We start from the raw sequence: 18878 nt of genomic DNA on the forward strand, positions 1-18878 counted from the left end.
CTGTGACCCAAACTGTCTCTATGCAAGTGAGCAAGGAGCTCACTGGTATCTGGTTGTGAGTTTCAGCTGGCCTGACCAGTTCAGTGTACCCCAATTCATTTAATGTCAAACTGTATCTGTTATGCCTCATGCAAAGTATCAATGGAAAACTAATACCATACTAATCATGAATATTCTTGCATGGTGTCAGGGCCAGTGCAACCTATTAGGCGGTTGCCTAGGGTGCTAGGATTGGGGGGGGGCGGCATTTTCTTCGGCAGCGACCACGGCGGCCGGATCTTCAGCCGCCCCGGTCGCTGCCGGCATTTAGGTGGAGGGAGCTGGGGCAAGGGGGTGTGGGGAGGGCCACCTGCAGCAAGTACGGGGGGGGTGGCATGCAGGGGATCTCCCCGCCCCAGCTCGCCCCTGTTCTGCCTCCTCCCCAAGCACGCCGTGGCTGCCTCACTTCTCCGGCCTCCCAGGCTTGCGGTGCCTAAGCTGATTGGCGCCGCAAGCCTCGGAGGTGGGAGAAGTGAAGCAGCGACAGCGTGCTCGGGGAGGAGGCGGAGCAGGGGTGAGCTGGGATGGGCAGCTGCCGCACGGCTCCCTGGGCCGGGGGAGGGGGAGCTGCCATGGCGGGGGGGGCACCTCAGGGCGGAAGGGGGTGCAGGGAGCCGCAGCAGGGCTCGGGGATGGGGGAGGGCGCAAGGTGGAAGTTTCGCCTAGGGCGCGAAACATCCTTGCACCGGCCCTGCATGGTGTATGTGCGGTGAACATCCCAGGGACAATGCAAATATGGAGGAAATGTCAAGCTAAAATTTGTTTACCCAACAACTCTGGGAAGTGGGTAAACAGTTTTCTTACAGACAAAGGATAAGCCAGTGCTTCCAGACAGGCATCATCAGAGTCCACTAGCAACCACGTGTCAAGTGGCCATTCATTTAGATTGGAGAGGGCAGGAAGAAATCTATTTTTTGCATTATAGCAAACTCCGGCAGGGGAAGAAATCAGCATAGACTGTCCTTTGCCACCAGACTCCATGTTGTTTTTCTCACAGCTTGAATGAACTTTATGTGGGGGGGGTGCATCTTCAAAAGATTCATTGGACTATAAAAGAGAGAAACAAAGAACCCTGTGTCAAGTATCAGAGGGGTAGCCATGTTAGTCTGGTTCTGTAGAAGTAGCAAAGAATCCTGTGGCACCTTATAGACTAACAGACGTTTTGCAGCATGAGCTTTCGTGGGTGAATACCCACTTCTTCGGATGCAAGCTTGCATCCGAAGTGGGTATTCACCCACGAAAGCTCATGCTGCAAAACGTCTGTTAGTCTATAAGGTGCCACAGGATTCTTTGCTACTTCTAAAGTACCCCGTGTTATCTTTCACCTAGGAAAATAAGGAGAACCAGCACCCTGTACTTCTGTGGTAGGTCCTGACTGAGAGACAGTCAGCCATGCTGGGCAAAGAGGGATAAATGAGGGGAAAAAACCTCTTAAACCAAAGCCGTACCTTCCCAGCTTAAGTTTTAGACTTTCCGATGCATGTTTTTCACTTTTATTTGCATGTAACCATCTCTCATTTATTTCTTTTACTTGGCCTCATTTAAAATCCTGTCTCCTTTTGTAAATAATCTGGTTTTACTTTTAACCTAAACCAACCCAGTGCTGTTTGAATGGACAGCACTGTTAACTCCAGTTAAAGTGATAAGCTGTGCAGTCTGTCTCTTCAGAGGGGCAAATGAGTCTTATTATTCCCCCGATGATCCAGGAAAGGGCTGAACTTTGCAGAGCAAATGGTTTGGGGAAAATTCAGGACTGGGAGGTGTTGGAGTCATCTTGTCAGGTGTAACCAAAGCTGGTGGATACCAGAATATGGCTGGGGTGTAACGAGCAGATTGCTGGAATCAGAATGCTGAGCCAGAGCTGCTGAAATGCACAGACGCTCATGCACGCTTGTCTGCTAGCTGTGGGTGTACAGGGCGAGAGTCACAGCAGCAGAGCATTTAAGGCATCCAAGGTTACAGGGCAGGTGGTGACCCAACCCCTCAATGGTCTGGATTGCACCCCAGAATGTGACAGCACCAGCCTCCTTGATTTTGTTTCGATGTCTTCTGTTTCTCCAGTATAATTAACCCTCAGGGAAGGCTATAGTATATGAGCTCAGTCAATATGATATAGGGTGTTGCCTTAGGTGGTTGCCAACTACTTGCTATTTGGTGGCCTTGTCATAGTATTTCTTCTGTTCTAGTTTTCTCATGTGTAGTTCTTCTGTAGCTATGTAACTGCTTCAGCATGAATTGTCTTTAATTGGCAAAGGTTTCTTTAACTGTCATCTCAAGAAGCTATTAGATGTTGGCACTAAGGTTTTTGTCCTTCAGTCTATAAGTCTCTCTAAACTGGTGGTCCTCGAAAAGCATCATTTTGTGTTGAGAGAGTCCCAATATTAAACGTGAATCCCTTGAATTTACTAGGTCTTTTTAATATCAAGTTCTTTGCTGTTTGAACTGAGTATTCTGCTAACCCATTTGATTGTGCATAATTTGATTGGATTATCCCAAACCAAGCAAACTGCAATGTGCATTGTTTTATTCCGTAGTCGCTTAATGTGTTGTGTAACAGTCCTGCTAAGAAGTAATCTTTCCCATTTAATTCAAATAGATCTTTGCTAGCCTTAGATCATGGGCTATCAGGAATCTAAAGACATTTCAGTGGTTCTTTTGGATTCTATTTCCCAAAATAGATTACCATTTTCTTGGTGTTCATTGAAGCCTGGGCAGAATAGGCTATGCCTGGCTGTATTCTTAAATTTGTCAAATAATCAGGTGGGAACTCTGGAGCATTTCTGACCTCATACTGTGTGATATTTTGACACAATGTCCCACTATTATGTAAAAGCAACAAAGAATCCTGTGGCACCTTATAGACTAACAGACGTTTTGCAGCATGAGCTTTCGTGGGTGAATACCCACTTCTTCGGATGCAGAGGCTACCCCTCTGATACTTGACACTATTATGTAGTAGTTTCATCTGCATATTTATTCTTAGATATCTTTTGGGCACCCGTCTGAGGTTACTTTCTCCAGATTTAGTAAGGTTGGATCATTTTGAATTTCTTGTTTGAAGTGACTGGTCAAATTTTGTTTTTGGAAATAGGTGGTACTTTACTTCAAACTTCTCTTCTTCCTGCACCTCCTTACTCTTACTGTTTTATAACTGCTCTTAAAAATATTTCTGTATAAGAAACTCCTTTCACATTTAATTGATTCTTTCACAATTTCACAGTCCTTTGCTGAAGTCCAGCTGTTGCTTTTTCATGTTGTTTTGTTTAATATGGCTTTCACAGTTTCCTAGTCTGTTATTATCTTGACCAATTTTCCACCACAAACATTTTGTGAGACCACTCATTACCAGAAACAATTGCGTAGGAGCTGATGGTGCAGAACATTGAACTTTCTGTATCAAGATGAACCTGCCAAAACCCTTGACTTTAGATGCAAAACTGAAAATACTCCTGCCTTTTGAAATCTAGACATGACCTCCTTATTTGTTCTTGCAAGGAAGATGTCTCATAGGAAACCCTCCGGGTTTTTTGTATGTTGCACATACCATTAAACCAGTCAGATGTTTGCATTCACTGAGTCACAGCTCATTTTACCATCTGGTCAACTTCAGCTTTTTACTTTCTCTCTGTACTAATAGGCCTTCTTAAGTGTGTCTATCTTTTGGCAGCACATGTGTATCTGTATCAATGTGCATCCTTAATGCATCCCTTTCTGTTAAACACATGATCAGCATCTTTAATGTTCATTGTGATGGAGTTTACCAGCCACACACTGAGCCAACGAGGAATAATGAGCTGCTGTGGTCCACTCAAACCCTCCCTCTGACACCTGCCCACCCTGTCTGGTAATGAAGGGGCAGCTACAGAGGGAAGAGAACAGACGTCCTATCTTTGCTCCTTATGGAAAAGACTAGCCTAGAATCTCTGTAGAGGCTGTTGATTGCCAGAGCCCTCTGGAGGAAGGTAAGCCTGACATAGGACTGTTGAATTTGTTTTGGGGACTGTTTCTGTTTTGCTACCTAAGTACTACCTAAATACTGCTGTCTGTGCCATCTGGGACAGGCCTGCAGGGCCTAATGAGATTGCTTCAGGGACCCTCCACCCAGGAGCTGTGCAGAGAACTGCCTCAATAAACTTTTGTGGACTTTTTGCATCCTACTTGAGTCTGTCTGATAGTTGATCTTAGACCCTGAATAGTATGGTCACAGTCATACTTTATACTAAGGGTACCTTCATAAATAGCTTACACAGAGTTATTAAATGATCATTTTAATAAACGGTGTATTATTAGTCAATTGCTTGCTAATCAGTAGGTTGTTTATAAACATCTATGACGTATTTTACTGATGTATTTGTAACCATCTTTATCATGTTAAACATGCCTTCAACATGCTTTTAACATCTATTAATCATTTATTAATCCTTTATTACATATTTATAAATGTACCCTTAATATAAACTGTGACCTTTTTAATAATACTTTTTGCTTCCTGTAGTTCAGTAGACTGCTCTTTGATTATCTGCATTTGAAGACTGCTCTTCCTCCTAATCATAGACTCATAGACTCTCTCAGGGTTGGAAGGGACCTCAGGAGGTCATCTAGTCCAACCCCCTGCTCAAAGCAGGACCAAACCCAACTAAATCATCCCAGCCAGGGCTTTGTCAAGCCTGACCTTAAAAACCTCTAAGGAAGGAGATTCCACTACCTCCCTAGGTAACCCATTCCAGTTCTTCACCACCCTACTAGTGAAAAAGTTTTTCCTACTGTCCAACCTAAACCTCCCCGTCTGCAACTTGAGACCATTACTCCTTGTTCTGTCATCTTCTACCACTGAGAACAGTCTAGATCCATCCTCTTTGGAACCCCCTTTCAGGTAGTTGAAAGCAGCTATCAAATCCCCCCTCATTCTTCTCTTCTGCAGACTAAACAATCCCAGTTCCCTCAGCCTCTCCTCATTAGTCATGTGCTCCAGCCCCCTACTCATTTTTGTTGCCCTCAGCCAGACTCTCTCCAATTTATCCACATCCTTCTTGTAGTGTGGGGCCCAAAACTGGACACAGTACTCCAAATGAGGCCTCACCAGTGCTGAGTAGAGGGGAATGATCACATCCCTCGATCTGCTGGAAATGCCCCTACTTATACAACCCAAAATGCCATTAGCCTTCTTGGCAACAAGGGCACACTGTTGACTCATATTCAGCTTTTCGTCCACCATAACCCCTAGGTCCTTTTCTGCAGAACTGCTGCCCAGCCATTCGGTCCCTAGTCTGTAACAGTGCATGGGATTCTTCCATCCTAAGTGCAGGACTCTGCACTTGTCCTTGTTGAACCTCATCATATTTCTTTTGGCCCAATCCTCTAATTTGTCTAGGTCCCTCTGTATCCTATCCCTACCCTCCAGCGTATCAACCACTCCTCCCAGTTTAGTGTCATCTGCAAACTTGCTAAGGGTGCAGTCCACACCATCCTCCAGATCATTAATGAAGATATTGAATAAAACCGGCCCCAGCACCGACCCTTGGGGCACTCCACTTGATACCGGCTGCCAACTAGACATGGAACCATTGATCACTACCCATTGAGCCCGACCATCTAGCCAGTTTTCTATCGACCTTATCGTCCATTCATCCAGCCCATACTTCTTTAACTTGCTGGCAAGAGTACTGTGGGAGACTGTATCAAAAGCTTTGCTAAAGTCCAGAAATAGCACATCCACTGCTTTCCCCTCATCCACAGAGCCGGTTATCTCATCATAGAAGGCAATTAGGTTAGTCAGGCATGACTTGCCCTTGGTGAATCCATGCTGACTGTTCCTGATCACTTTCCCCTCCTTTAAGTGGTTCAGGATTGATTCCTTGAGGACCTGTTCCATGATTTTTCCAGGGACTGAGGTGAGACTGACTGGCCTGTAGTTCCCTGGATCATACATGGGACAATCCTATTACTCCTTGTACAGACACATCAGTGTGGTTTTGCCACATGGGCTAAATCTGTGCCTGCTATACTAAACAAGTTTGATTTTCCGTTTTAACATTTGGCGGTCAGTCCTTTTGTACATGCTCAGTGTGATTAAGTTTCATCAAAGGTGTCCAACATGGAAGGAGAATGATGTCATGTATGCTAAAAAGCACCCGTCTTGCAAAGTTATGTCAATCGCAGTGTCAGTGGCTTTTTAAAATTATTACCCAAATCAGAATACATCCATGGGTCTCTTAATAGCCTTACAAAGTAAAACTCTAAAAGAGGCTGGTTGTGACTCTGAAAATAAATAATCAAAACATGGAGGCAGTGTCAAATGGTAACAGAGTTGAGTGCAATTTAATCACAAGTATCCCGTAAACCAATGATTAGTGACTACCCAATGTTAACATAGAAAAATAAGCTTGATTCATATAGTAGGCTCGCCTCCTGAGCACCATACACCCATAAAACACAATCCCCTTACAAATCCCACTTTGACGTACTATGTCTTGAACCACCTAGCATGCTATTGGTGTTGTTCAAGGTGCAAAGCGTAAGCTGAGTTGCCTGCAGTGACTCAAGAGTGTGAGTACCAACCTCAGGGCAGACTGTTAGGAAGCAGGGCACAAACCCCAAATTGGTTGTGAGTTCTCTACTTAGATTTCACCCACCAGTTATCAAGTGTGAACTCATCAGGCACTGCAACAGCCTTAATGTGGAGTCACAAACCTATTGGATTACCCCAGGGGACGATCTCACCACCAAGAAAGCATACCTTTGTGTTGGTTCCTTTAACCAACAATCACAGCAATATTCTGTGATCCAGTCCCAAAGGACCAGTCACTTATTCCCAATCAGTTGCCCCTTAGATTTTACACCACAGACAACACTTATAGCCAATCCTCTAATAAACTACATAATGATTTATTACATTGGAAAAGGAAATGAGTTGTTTACAAGGTGAACATAGAAACACAAATGAATTGCAATCTTGAGTTTCAAAAGGTAATAGAAGCTTCCATAATAAGCAAGCTCTAACTGTCCTTTAGGTCTAACCCAGTGTTACGCCTAGAAAGCCTTGACCACCAGAGTCCAAGCAGCACAGAGATCTAGTCCCTTCTTGTTAGAGGTTTTTATTTTCCCTCCTCCTGTGTGCTGAGAACTCGGCTGACATGAGGAATCCACTTGCATGACTCATCTTCATGGAGGGGAGGGAAAAACAACAAACACCTTTTGTCCTCTATAATGTCCCACAACAGTCCATCTGGTGCCGATGGTTCTTCCCTGTTGGGCAGGACAAAGCACCTTCTGCTGGAGACCAACACTTGGCATTAGTTAACGTCTCTCTTGCCTGATGAATTACAGAGTCACAGAGGCTTACAGTGAAATTGCTCAATGACCTTACAATATGGGGCACAGATTTTATAAGTGAGATCAATGCCGGCAGCAACTCACAAGCATTCAATAAAGTGTAAACATGAAACATTCTTATACTCCCAGTCCCTATTTTAACAATACCAACACACAGTTGAGCCAGACTGATTGCAGCTATGTTTTTGTCATTATTCCATTGAGACATGGGGGCCTTGGCATGAGTTAGCACCCTGCAGCGTCACAATAAGATTGCTCATCTGATAAGGTCTGCAGGATCAGGCCTTATATGAGCCATTCAGCTTTACATGCTCCAGTAATATCGGTCTTAAATGCATTCATCCCTAGGGTACCTGGGATAGCTGAGCTTTATAACTAGCTCAGCCATGCATCATAGGGAGGACTTCAGTCAGCCTGCATTACTGCAGTCATAATGAGGCTTATATACCAAAGGTCACAAAAGTTTTGCAATTGACTTCACTAGAGTCAGGATCTCACCCCACAGTACTAGTCACACAAGATAAAGGGATAAAGTGGGAAATAGTCAGACATATGGACAGATAGTGAGTTAAAGGATGTTCTAAAAATGGCCTTCGGTTTTTCTCATATTGTGAAAAAGCCATTTGTCATGGTTTTGATATGACAGACATTAAGCCTAGTCCCTTGAGCCCAGCATTCCTCTCAAATTTGACATTCTTCCACTAGTTGGCAGAAGGATGTTTGCTTTGTCCATCAAATAACTAAAATACGTATATAATATTTTTCACCTGCTTTAACTAACACCCTTCCCTTTCTCCCACACTCCTTCCACTCCTGAGTCTGGATTTCTTCAATCACTTCTCTAAATATTTGTCATGTAGAGTTTCCAGGAAGAAAAGCCTTAAACAGACCCAGAATTAGTTTAGAAATCGATTTGTCTTTTAGACTGTTTAGAAAGCCTTTACTGTGAGATGAACGTTTTTGTTATATATCATGCACACACTTGCACTGAGGCAGCCTTTATTTGACCTCTTAATCAATCTGAGTGCTGGCCCGGGATGGAGGGGGAGGGGAAGGAGATGCAAGATAGCTTCTATAAACGCCAAGTTGGCTCTGTTCCCCTGAACCATCTGCACTTCTCGCTATGGTCAGACTCAATGTCTGCTAATGGCCCCTTCTTCTACGATCCATTTATACATCTTCTTTTTTAGTTGAAAACAAATGCTGTTACTGGGCCTGCTTTGCTTCACTGCAGCTGTGAATTGCAGGCCTGGAAAGCCGGCCAAGTAGAAGTCAGACAGCTCAGTCTTTCTCCTTAGAGGAGAGAGTCCAAAACTGCTGATTTGGCCTCATTTAATCCTAACTTTTTATCTATAAATTGTAACATGATCCTGAAAGGGGGTATCTCAATATGATGTACTTTCCATTTCTCTTTTTCCCCTTTCTCCCTTCCTAGGACAGGAGGCTTTGCTAGGTTATAGAACTAGGCTTTGACACTTGTTAATCATTCTGCAGACGGGATGATACTTGAAGTCTATGAACAATGATGTATGGCTGATAAGAATGGGGCTGGGAGAAGTTTCCTGCAGGATGAGGCATTGTCGGGCCCTTAAGGCAATAATTCTTGTTGAGGTTTTGATGGTCATTGAAGGGCCCCTGAGTCCATGTTTTACCTGATTTTTCAAAAGTGTTGAACACTCAGCATCGCTCTCTGATGTCCGAGAGCGGGTGAGTGCTCAGCACTTTTGAATGCCAAGCCGCTTATTAAGGTTCCCAAATACGGATACTGGTCCTTGTCATATGTTGGAGCTAGGAAATAAAAACCAGTCATCTACCAGCACTGCTAGCTATCATACCCTTATTCTAGTACAGGGCCGCCCAGAGAATTCCGGGGGCCCGGGGTCTTCGGCGGCGGGGGGCCCCCGCTTAGGGGCGGCTCTAGACCCCAGCGCGCCGAAGACCTGGGGGGCGGCATTTGGCAGGTCAAATGCGGCAGGTCGACCGGAGCCCGGGACGAGTGACTGCGGCGGGTGCCGTGGTCCCGCGGCTCCGCTTGACCTGCCGCAGTCATGCCTGCGGGAGGTCCAGCCGAGACGCGGGACGAGCGCCCCCTCCGCAGTCGTGCCTGCGGCAGGTCCACTCGTCCCGGGCTCCGGTGGACCTGCCGCAGGCATGCCTGCCTGGAGCTCAACCGGAACCGCAGGGGCCCCAGAAAACACTCGTGGGGGCCCCTGCGGGATGCGGGGCCTGGGGCAAATTGCCCCTCTTGCCCCCCCCTCTGGGCGGCCCTGTTCTAGTATTGTTGACTACACTAGGTTTGTGACTAGCATGCTACAACCAGTGTGTGCCAATTCAACAAAGCCACAGCAGCATTTCATTTGTGATTCAGACTCCTAGAGTTCTCAAGCCTATGTGTGAGGACAGGGAAGAATTCAGGAACAGGAACAATCCTTTGCTACACTTCACCTTGTAATCAGTTAACCTTGCAAAAAAAAATTATTTTTTTCTCCTTTTTCCCCTGAGCAAGGATTTTTGGGGGAGGGGTGTGACCTTTTAGTGTGTCTTATTTACTGGGCAAAAAGCCAAACGCTACACTTCCGTCTCAGCTGTGGGCTGATCTGAACCTTGCTAAAGACAGTGGGTTAGAGTCATCACCAGTATAACTCCACTGACTTTGTCAGTCTTACACTCCAGGAGGATTTAAAACTCAGGTTTATTTAAAAAAAATAGTCAATACCCAGACCCAGTGCACCAAGCAGTGGCAGCTTCCACCTTCTAGCAAGTTAAGTCCTAATACGAAGTGGGTGAGGAAGGGCTCACAGGCCTGCTGTAAATGAGCCTTGCTGAAGTAAGGCTCATCAGGCTTTTCTGTGGCAGGTGTGCATTTCCCGGCAGACCCCAGCCTGCAGTCTATTCATGAGCTGTTCTCCCCACACCCTCGCCTGGGAGGCCCCCAAGGCCAAGTTTCAAAATTGCTTCCTTCAGTTTAATCCTGAACTCAATAGAACTAAAACAACAATAGAAATCTCGGTGGTGTAAAGTGCAAAAGCAAATTGCCGGCATCGCTTAGAAGTTAGAGATCAGCCGTGTCTCTTCCTCATCGTCTGTTCTCTTGAAATTGGGGAGGCTGTTTTATATGTATAGGCAGATCTTTGCTTGCAAGAGAAATCACACGCGCTCACGTTGCCAGGAATAACACTGTTATTTTTAATGGAAATAAGTCATTCATGACCCAAAGCTCTGAAATTGTTCCACACAATGTGCTGAATACATAAAGTCTAAGGTTTCTTTTTAATGAAATATGCTGGATTTTGTTCCACTTTTCAAAAAGATAGGAGCCATTGTATTGGGCTCTCTTCCTTATGGAAACCCGCCTCCTGGAGCTGTAAAGTGCTGACTGTAAAAAATGCTGAGGCAAAATTAGCAAATATATCACAATAACGTACAACTAATTGTCACCAACGAATGGTTATAACCATTGCAGGCACCAGCTCATAAGCACATTGAGTCAATCTGCTCAACACATCACTGTCTTTTGGAGTTTGGCCACTGCCAAAATTTGAATTACTGTGGTTTTCCTATTGGGCTTGAAAGAAAGAGGCCCCAATCCAGCCCTCAGGTACGTTGCCTGAAATCCCCATACGCATATATACAGGATAGCTAGCAAACGGCAAAACAGGCCAGGTGTTTCTAGGAAGCTGCGGCTTAAGGATCAGGTCTTCTGAAAGGTGTGCTTGAGCAGGAGCAGATAGAAATGCACTGTAGGAGAAGAGGACTAAACCCAGAAGCGCTATGAGTTTGTACTAGATGCAGTGGGAGCAGAATCAAGCTCTTTGTGACAACCTAGGGCCTGATCCTCAAAGGTATTTAGGTGCCTAATTTGATTTCCATAGGAATTAGGTGCCTAGATTCCTTTGAGGATCTGGACCCTAGTCCTTGGGCCCTGCTTTCCTTTTACTATCTAATATTCTTGTCCAAAGCTATATGCTGTGGGAATGGTACTCGGAGTATATTTCAGCGTTTGTAAGGGGACTACCCACTTCTTCGGATGCAAGACTTGCATCCGAAGAAGTGGGTATTTACCCACGAAAGCTCATGCTGCAAAACGTCTGTTAGTCTATAAGGTGCCACAGGATTCTTTGTTGCTTTTACAGATCCAGACTAACACGGCTACCCCTCTGATACTTGTAAGGGGACTGTTCCTTCACAAAATTGCCTCAAAATGTTGAACTGGCAGGAAACCTGTTTGGTTTCCATCGGAAGATACACTGAAAATGACAGCTCCTCACAAACCATTGTGCTTTCAACAAACCGACATGATCTGATGGAGAAAAATGTTCCAACCATTCTTTCCAGTAGGTCTTGGATTTATATCCAGCTTCCTGCAGAATACATGAGACCATGTGGTAGTGTCAGTTATTGTAAATATTATTGTCTACCTTGAATTGCAATAACCATGTTACTCAGCTGGTCTGATACTGATTTCTTTTGTTTGTCCATTTTGCAGCTTAATTGATCCAACAGGCTGCTTAGATTCCAGTGATTTCAATTCTCTACCTCCTAGAATGAAAGCAGGAGGAGAGAAAGGGACTCGTATCTGCATAGCAGTCTACCTTTAACCTCCACTCACCCAAACCTTACTGTATGCACGTAACCTAGTTATTCCATGCCCTCTTCTAGGGGGATCATTATGACTCAAAAACGGCCTTATTTTTGTAGTCCTCATTCATGTTGGTGAGCGTTTACTCTGCAAGTCACCTCGTTGAAGTCCATGAGATTAAGTTCAGGAAGAAGTGTTCATCAGTGATCATGTTGCACAGTCTGGCCTAAAGTCTGTTTATTGCTTTGGAATATTTCAGGATGAGAGCTTTGATATTCATGTAAAATGTCCTTCATTGTTCAAGGTGACTACCTCCCAAACGAAACCCCACACATAGCGTTTAAACATCACTGAGGCCTTGGCTACTACTTGAGAGTTACAGCGCTGTTAGTGGCTTTATAGCGCTGAAACTCACTCCCCGTCCACACTGGCAAGGCACATACAGCGCTGTATCTCCCTGGCTACAGCACTGCTTGTACTCCACCTCCATGAGAGGAATAAAGAGTTTGCACTGCTGCTGCAGTGCTGGGGTGCCAGTGTAAACAGGGAATAATCTTAGTACGCTGTAACTGACCTCTGGAAGCTTCCCATAATCCTCTTAAGTAAAGATTATTCTCTTTGTTTTGTTGTGATGCCTCTCTTTGTTTTGTTGTGAACTCTGGGCTCCCGAAGCTGCTTATCCAAAAAAACAAACACAGCTACTGTTTGCTGTGAATGAGCAGAGGCAGGCAGGGGGCTCCCTTTGGAACACCCACAGCTAGTGTTTGCTTGAAGAGAGGGGGAGGGAGGGGCTTGAGGAGAGAAGTGGCGTGGTAAGCGGGAGGGAGGGAGGGAGGGAGGGGGGGTCCATTTTGGTGAGGCTGCTTATCAGCTGCTGTTTGCTTTCAGTGAGTGAGAGAGGGGTGGGGGAGGGGGTTGGAACTTGCAAGGCAGCTGCTGACAGTGTCAGCTCCAAAAATCCACTCTCTTCCCCCCACGCTCCACCCCACCCCCCTCTTTTGAAAAGCACGTTGCAGCCACTTGAACGCTGGGATAGCTGCCCATAATGCACCGCTCCCAATGCCGCTGCAGATGCTGCAAATGTGGCCACGACAGTGTGCTGGCAGCTGTCAGTGTGGACAGACTGCAGTGCTTTCCCTACTCAGCTGGACGAAGACAGGTTTAACTCCCAGCCCTGTACAGCTGCAAGTGTAGCCATACCCTGAGTGCTGAGAACTATGGCTGTATTACAATAGTGCCTTGAGACCTCAGCTGAGATGGGGCACCAGCTGGATGCTCTACATGCATGTAGTAAAGACAGTCTCTGCTCCAGCGAGGTTAGTCTAAATAGACAAGACAAAGGCTGGGAGAAGCAGAGAGGGGAACTAACTTACTCAAGGTCACAGAGAAGGTCAATGGCAGAACTGGAAATTAAACCCAGGTCTCCTGGCCCCAAACCCAGTGCCTGATCCACTAGATCAGGCTATCCCCTGTATGTGTATATGATAGTGTGTATGTCCCACATGAATATATATTTCAGATTACTACCGAGATCACTACCAAATATGGAACAGCGTAGTAGGGGATCAGATACCATGTTAATGAGCTTGCTATAAAATCCTTGTTAGATGAGAGAGCGACAGAACGACCTTTAAATCCATCTGGTTTTATTTTGGTGTCTTATCAGTGTGTTAGTTATTCTTAATGTCTGACTGAGCAGCTAGTTTAATGATGTTTCACTTTAGATACTGGACCAACATATAAAATATTCAAGAGATGCATGTTCACATCCTGATGGTTTGGGAGAAGTCTCTATTTTGGGGCATAAAATGCGGGGATCTGCAGCATACGTTTTTGGTGACTTAATTGGTCTTCAACATCCAGTGCCAACAGCCATAGCACTTCATTCCTGTGCTCAATATGTCTCGTTGATTGTTACAATGACTGTCCTCGGTTTAGTGAGAATCAGAGGAAGCCACTTCTATTGCTGGTCAGAACCAGCCCCTGAATCCTTTCACATCCTTCTAAACATCCTGGACTCCCTTCATGTCCTTCTGAGAGACTGGCCCTTTCAGTTCTTTCTCCTTTTACTGCAGGGGGAGAAGGCAAATTAGCAAGAATTAATGCACTTTATTAAGAGCCCAACCATGCCTCTTTGAGTTACAGCTGTATTGTGGTGTGCATTGCTCAGGCATTTTGGCTGCAGAGCACAGATCAAAGCAGAACGCATCTCACGACACTGGCAGAGAATGCTGGAAAATAGCACTGATATCTCCTTTTCAGAGATTCAATTTCTACTTCCCCTCTGCACCAACTATACTCTCCCAGTAGGAATATTTGAAGGAGATGCAGAATAGGGCTATTTCCCCAACCTTGTTATGTTCTGGCCTGTAAAATGTATGTAAGTGCTCAGGACAATCAATTAATAGCTTTTCTAGGTAGCTTGATCCTTTGTGCAACCATGAAGTCAAAAGTTGACATCTTTCCTTTTATTTTAAGGGTACCGCCTATAGGCTTGGTCCCATGCTCTTCTTACCTACAACACTCCCCTTGACTTAAAGGGGGTGGTGAACAATACAGGAAAACAGCACGTAGTAGTAGTAGTAATAGTAGTATGTTTGAATCAGGGGCATCTGACGAGTAGCTAATGAGACATGGATGAACCAAGTCTGAAACAGTGGATCCTCTTGCACATTTGGTAATGCAGATTCTAACCTTAGGTACACCTGCCTATTGATGGAGTCACCTTGATATTGTAACATCAGAGGTATCTGAAGGAGTGAGGCAAGGCCACGTTATCTAAAAATCCAACCAACTTTTAATGCAGCTGAAGCCCTCACACACAGCAGCACCTGCCTCCACTAGAACTGGCAACAGGAAGCACCACCCATCGAAAGGACAATTTGGACTTGTCTACACTTCCCCGCAGTTCATAATATGGGGACACCAAATTGCCGGGCACACCAAATTGCAACAGTAACTCCCCTGTGTGGACACTTGAGCACAAATGAAAAGGTTCTTAGTTTGTGTCACTATAGTCCTCTTCAAACAGGACTGCATTAATGTCAAATAGGAACCTTTGAGTTCACAACTGCAGCATTCACACAGGGGAATTACAGCACAATGCTTTCGTGTGCATTGTTGTTCGTACCCCCGTAGTATGAACTTCAAGGCAGTGTGCCCTAGTCCCTTAGTCTCTCTCAAACCCAGCTAATCATAAAACTGGAAAGGAGCTCAAGAGGTCATCTAGTCCAGTCCCCTGCACTCATGGCAGGACTAAATATTATTTAGACCATCCCTGACAGATGTTTGTCCAACGTGCTCTTAAAAATCCCCAGTGATGGAGATTCCACAACCTCCCTAGGCAATTTATTCCAGTGCTTAACCACCCTGACAGTTAAGAAGTTTTTCCTAATGTCCAACCTAATGTCCCGTGCTGCAATTTAAACCCATTGCTTCTTGTCCTATCCTCAGAGGTTAAGAACAACAATTCTTCTCCTTCCTTCTTGTAACAACCTTTTACATATTTGAAAACTGTTATCATGTCCCCTCTCAGTCTTCTCTTTTTCCAGACTAAACAAATGCAATTTTTTCAATCTTCCCATATAGGTCATGTTTTCTAGACCTCTACTCATTTTTGTTGCTCTTCTCTGAACTAATGGGGAGGGGACAATATTACAATATTTTTCATCATTCTGTTCTAGATAGGTTTTTATACCATGCTCATCACTGTAGTATCTGAGCATCTTCCAGTAGTGCATTAAGTAACAAGACTAACATCTGTCGTATGGTGTTTATTCTTATCCTCTCACGTGGGGAGGAAAGTTGTGCAGTGGAGCATCCGCCAAAAGTAGAACATTGGAATATTATGCTTTAGTGTCTGAAAAGTTCATTGATTGGTGCAGTATTTTCTCAGCAGAAGGAACTATGGGCCTGAACCAAAGTACATTCTCCATTGACTTCAAACTCCTGTTCAAGTCAGTAGGTTTTGGATTACATCCTATTCCCTTGTGCTGATACCTATATATTGCAGTGAAAGAGAGGTACTTTTGTGAATTGTATCACAAACTCGACTCATTGTCTGTGATTACTTATGGTAGGGAGTCATGAATACAAGTAATTGTGTGGCTATTTTGATTCCAAATCATATGTAGTGTTGGCTGCAGAAATCTTAAGACTCTTGTTAAGCAATGTGCTGCTGTATTAATCAGCTTCAGTTGCACATTTTATAAACCATTATTTAACCATGCCCTTGATATGAAGAGCTCTAAAAACATGGTGGTCTAAATTCTCTTCTGGCCCAACACCACTGGTAGAGTTAAACTGGCAGAAGATGTAGGCTGTTATCTGAAGCCTTGACTACACTGGTATCCAGACTGCACTAGCTATGGTTGTGTTGTAATCTTCTTAGCTTATGCACAACATGTTTCAAGTGGCAAGTGACCAGGATTCATCACTGAATTTGGTCTGCTGGTTGGATCATTAACTTCCCCAGCCCAGGCCAGGTACTGACGGGGCGTGCAACATGAACACTGATCCATTCCCCACCCCCATGCTGTAATGATAATAGGGCAGAGGAGGAAGGTCTGCAAATATTTTCTCCAACTTTGAAAGCAAATTTTAATTCAGACACATGCCCAACCTTTTCATGTCCACACTCTGACACCTGAACTTTGCTACAATGAACACTTGTAAATGTTAAGATCAAATGATTGCATGTTCCTGCCGCAAATTGCAAAATGAGTCTTTGATAATATTTTTTGAAATGTGGAACTGAATTAATTCAGTGCAAAAGTCCATCCAGTCAGGGAACAGAAACAATTCCACGTGACGTATGGAATGAGCCAACACAAAGTAATCAGGCTCTAGGCAGGTGAAATCTACGTTTCCCTACCCAAGATGCAGGGCAGCAGTTCCACTGCCTCAGCATGTGGGCTGAATAACTGCCTTAGCCCATTTGTGTTTTGTGTTATGACCCCAAAGGGTACAGCTACAGGGACACCCAGAGAGATGGGTTATGGTTGGAACCCTCTCCGGATGGCACCCCCATTATTATAGCATCCGATCCCTGAGGTCCCTTCCAACCCTGATATTCTATGACAAACATCTGAGCGTTTATCCTCTCAACAACCCTGTGAAGGCGAAAGGTGCTGTAGACGGGCACAAGGAGACTAAATGACTTGCCCATAGGAATTCTGTAATTCCTCTGATTAGAGTCCATCTACTCCAGCTCAGATCCAAAATTGGTGATTTGGCATAGATGAAGCCTTTGTCCCAATACTGACAATAGAGAAATGATACTCTACTTAAAACAAAATCAGGGAGTCAGTCTCTGGCCTGCTCACGAGTTTGTAAAATACATGAACACTTTATTCTTCTACCTCAGCTGAATACAACTGCTTTGTCTGGACCAACTCCTGCTCCACTGAGGTCACTGGCAAATCTTCCACTGGCTTTGGTCTGCTGAAAACAAATGTATTCCCGTTCATAGGCAAAATTCTTCTCACAGAGCGGCCTGTTGGTGGTCTACAGTCAGGTGACCTTGTTCTGTGGTTCCCGTCAGTTCTCACAAATGTAGTGGGGTCAGGCCAGTACAAAACTTGGAGGGGGAACATTGCCAAGAATAACTTGGGTGAGGAATGACCCCATAACAATATTATAAGCAACATTAGGTCCAGGATTAAGCATGTGAAAGCTGAGGACAAAACGGTCTACCCCTAAATTCCAACCATACTACCCCAAAAAAGAGAGAGAGCTAATAAAACCTAAAGAATTAGTCCCTAGCCCAAGTAGAGTTTTTACCCAAGAGGCAGAGACTCCATGAAGCACCCTGGGGACTTCACTGTTGCTAATGACTTTATGTGGAGGCACTCCGGTACCACAGTCATGGGCAGCAATAGAAAACCCTGAAATATAGATAAAAGGGATGTCAAGTAATTACATTCACCTACCTTGATTTTCCCACAGTTTCATTTGTATACAGTATTATTCAGCACTTTCTTTCTTAAACAATTGTGTAGTGTTAGAGTGCATCCATCATAACAGGCAATAATTCGATTATACGCTTTCCACCCAAAGAGTGAACTAGAACGTGACAATAATTTGGAATTAAAAGGGGAGCATTTTAATTAAATTGTGTACTTCCGTTTCTCTGAGCTTACTCTCTTTGTCACTGAGTTCTCTCTGGTAATAGTTCATAGTGGATTAAGTCTTGCCAAAGTGATGTATTCTCAGAAATACCTGGATATTCAGATTCTGAATGTTTCACTAGTTTAACAAGAATGTGTCAAAGTCTGGGGAGTCAGCTTTTCTGAACCTATGTAGCCTGAAGTTTTAACATGTTGAGGTCTTCATGCCCTAATCAATTAAATGAGGTGGGAAATGGGAGAAAAGCAAATTACATGTTGTACAAACTGACTAAGAATTACTTTGCAAAATATTAGCAATGAAAAGTGTTTAAAGAGTTTCACCAAGCCACATTTACTGTCTTCCTGTGACACTTCACATAAATCCCCAGGATTGTCAGAGTATTTACATCACTGTTTGCAGTGTAGTTATAGCCGTGTTGGTCCCAGGCTATTAGAGAGATAAGGTGGGTGAAGTAGTATCTTTTGTGGGATCCACTTCTGGTGGTGGAAGAGCACCTCAAAAGTTCGTCTCTCTCAACAACCGAAGTTGGTCCAATATTACCTCGCCCACCTTGTCTCTCTTCTAGAATTTACAGTAATATATTTTGTCCCCTTTTTTTCTGGGAGTACTGGATTCTATTCCAAACTCTCTCACTCATGTTGTGGCATTGTAGGTGGGACAGTTGGCCGTTTGGAGGAGAATAGTGACGTTTACCTACCTATCATGATGGTTAGAGATAACCTTGAAAGCCTCCAATCCATGTTTTATCACCAAAGTACTGTGTATACCAGAAAATAGAAACATCTTAAAGCAAACCATT

At 44.4% G+C, this 18878-nt stretch overlaps 1 protein-coding gene across 1 annotated transcript in view; it reads left to right on the plus strand.

The window, feature by feature from the left end:
• Positions 1 to 18878, plus strand: part of LOC120408134 (urea transporter 2-like) — a 356426-nt gene that overhangs the window by 188762 nt on the left and 148786 nt on the right. The gene's annotated exons all lie outside the window — the stretch shown is intronic.

The sequence above is a fragment of the Mauremys reevesii genome, linkage group 6 (genome assembly GCF_016161935.1).
Source record: "Mauremys reevesii isolate NIE-2019 linkage group 6, ASM1616193v1, whole genome shotgun sequence".
NCBI classification, from domain to species: Eukaryota; Metazoa; Chordata; order Testudines; family Geoemydidae; genus Mauremys; species Mauremys reevesii.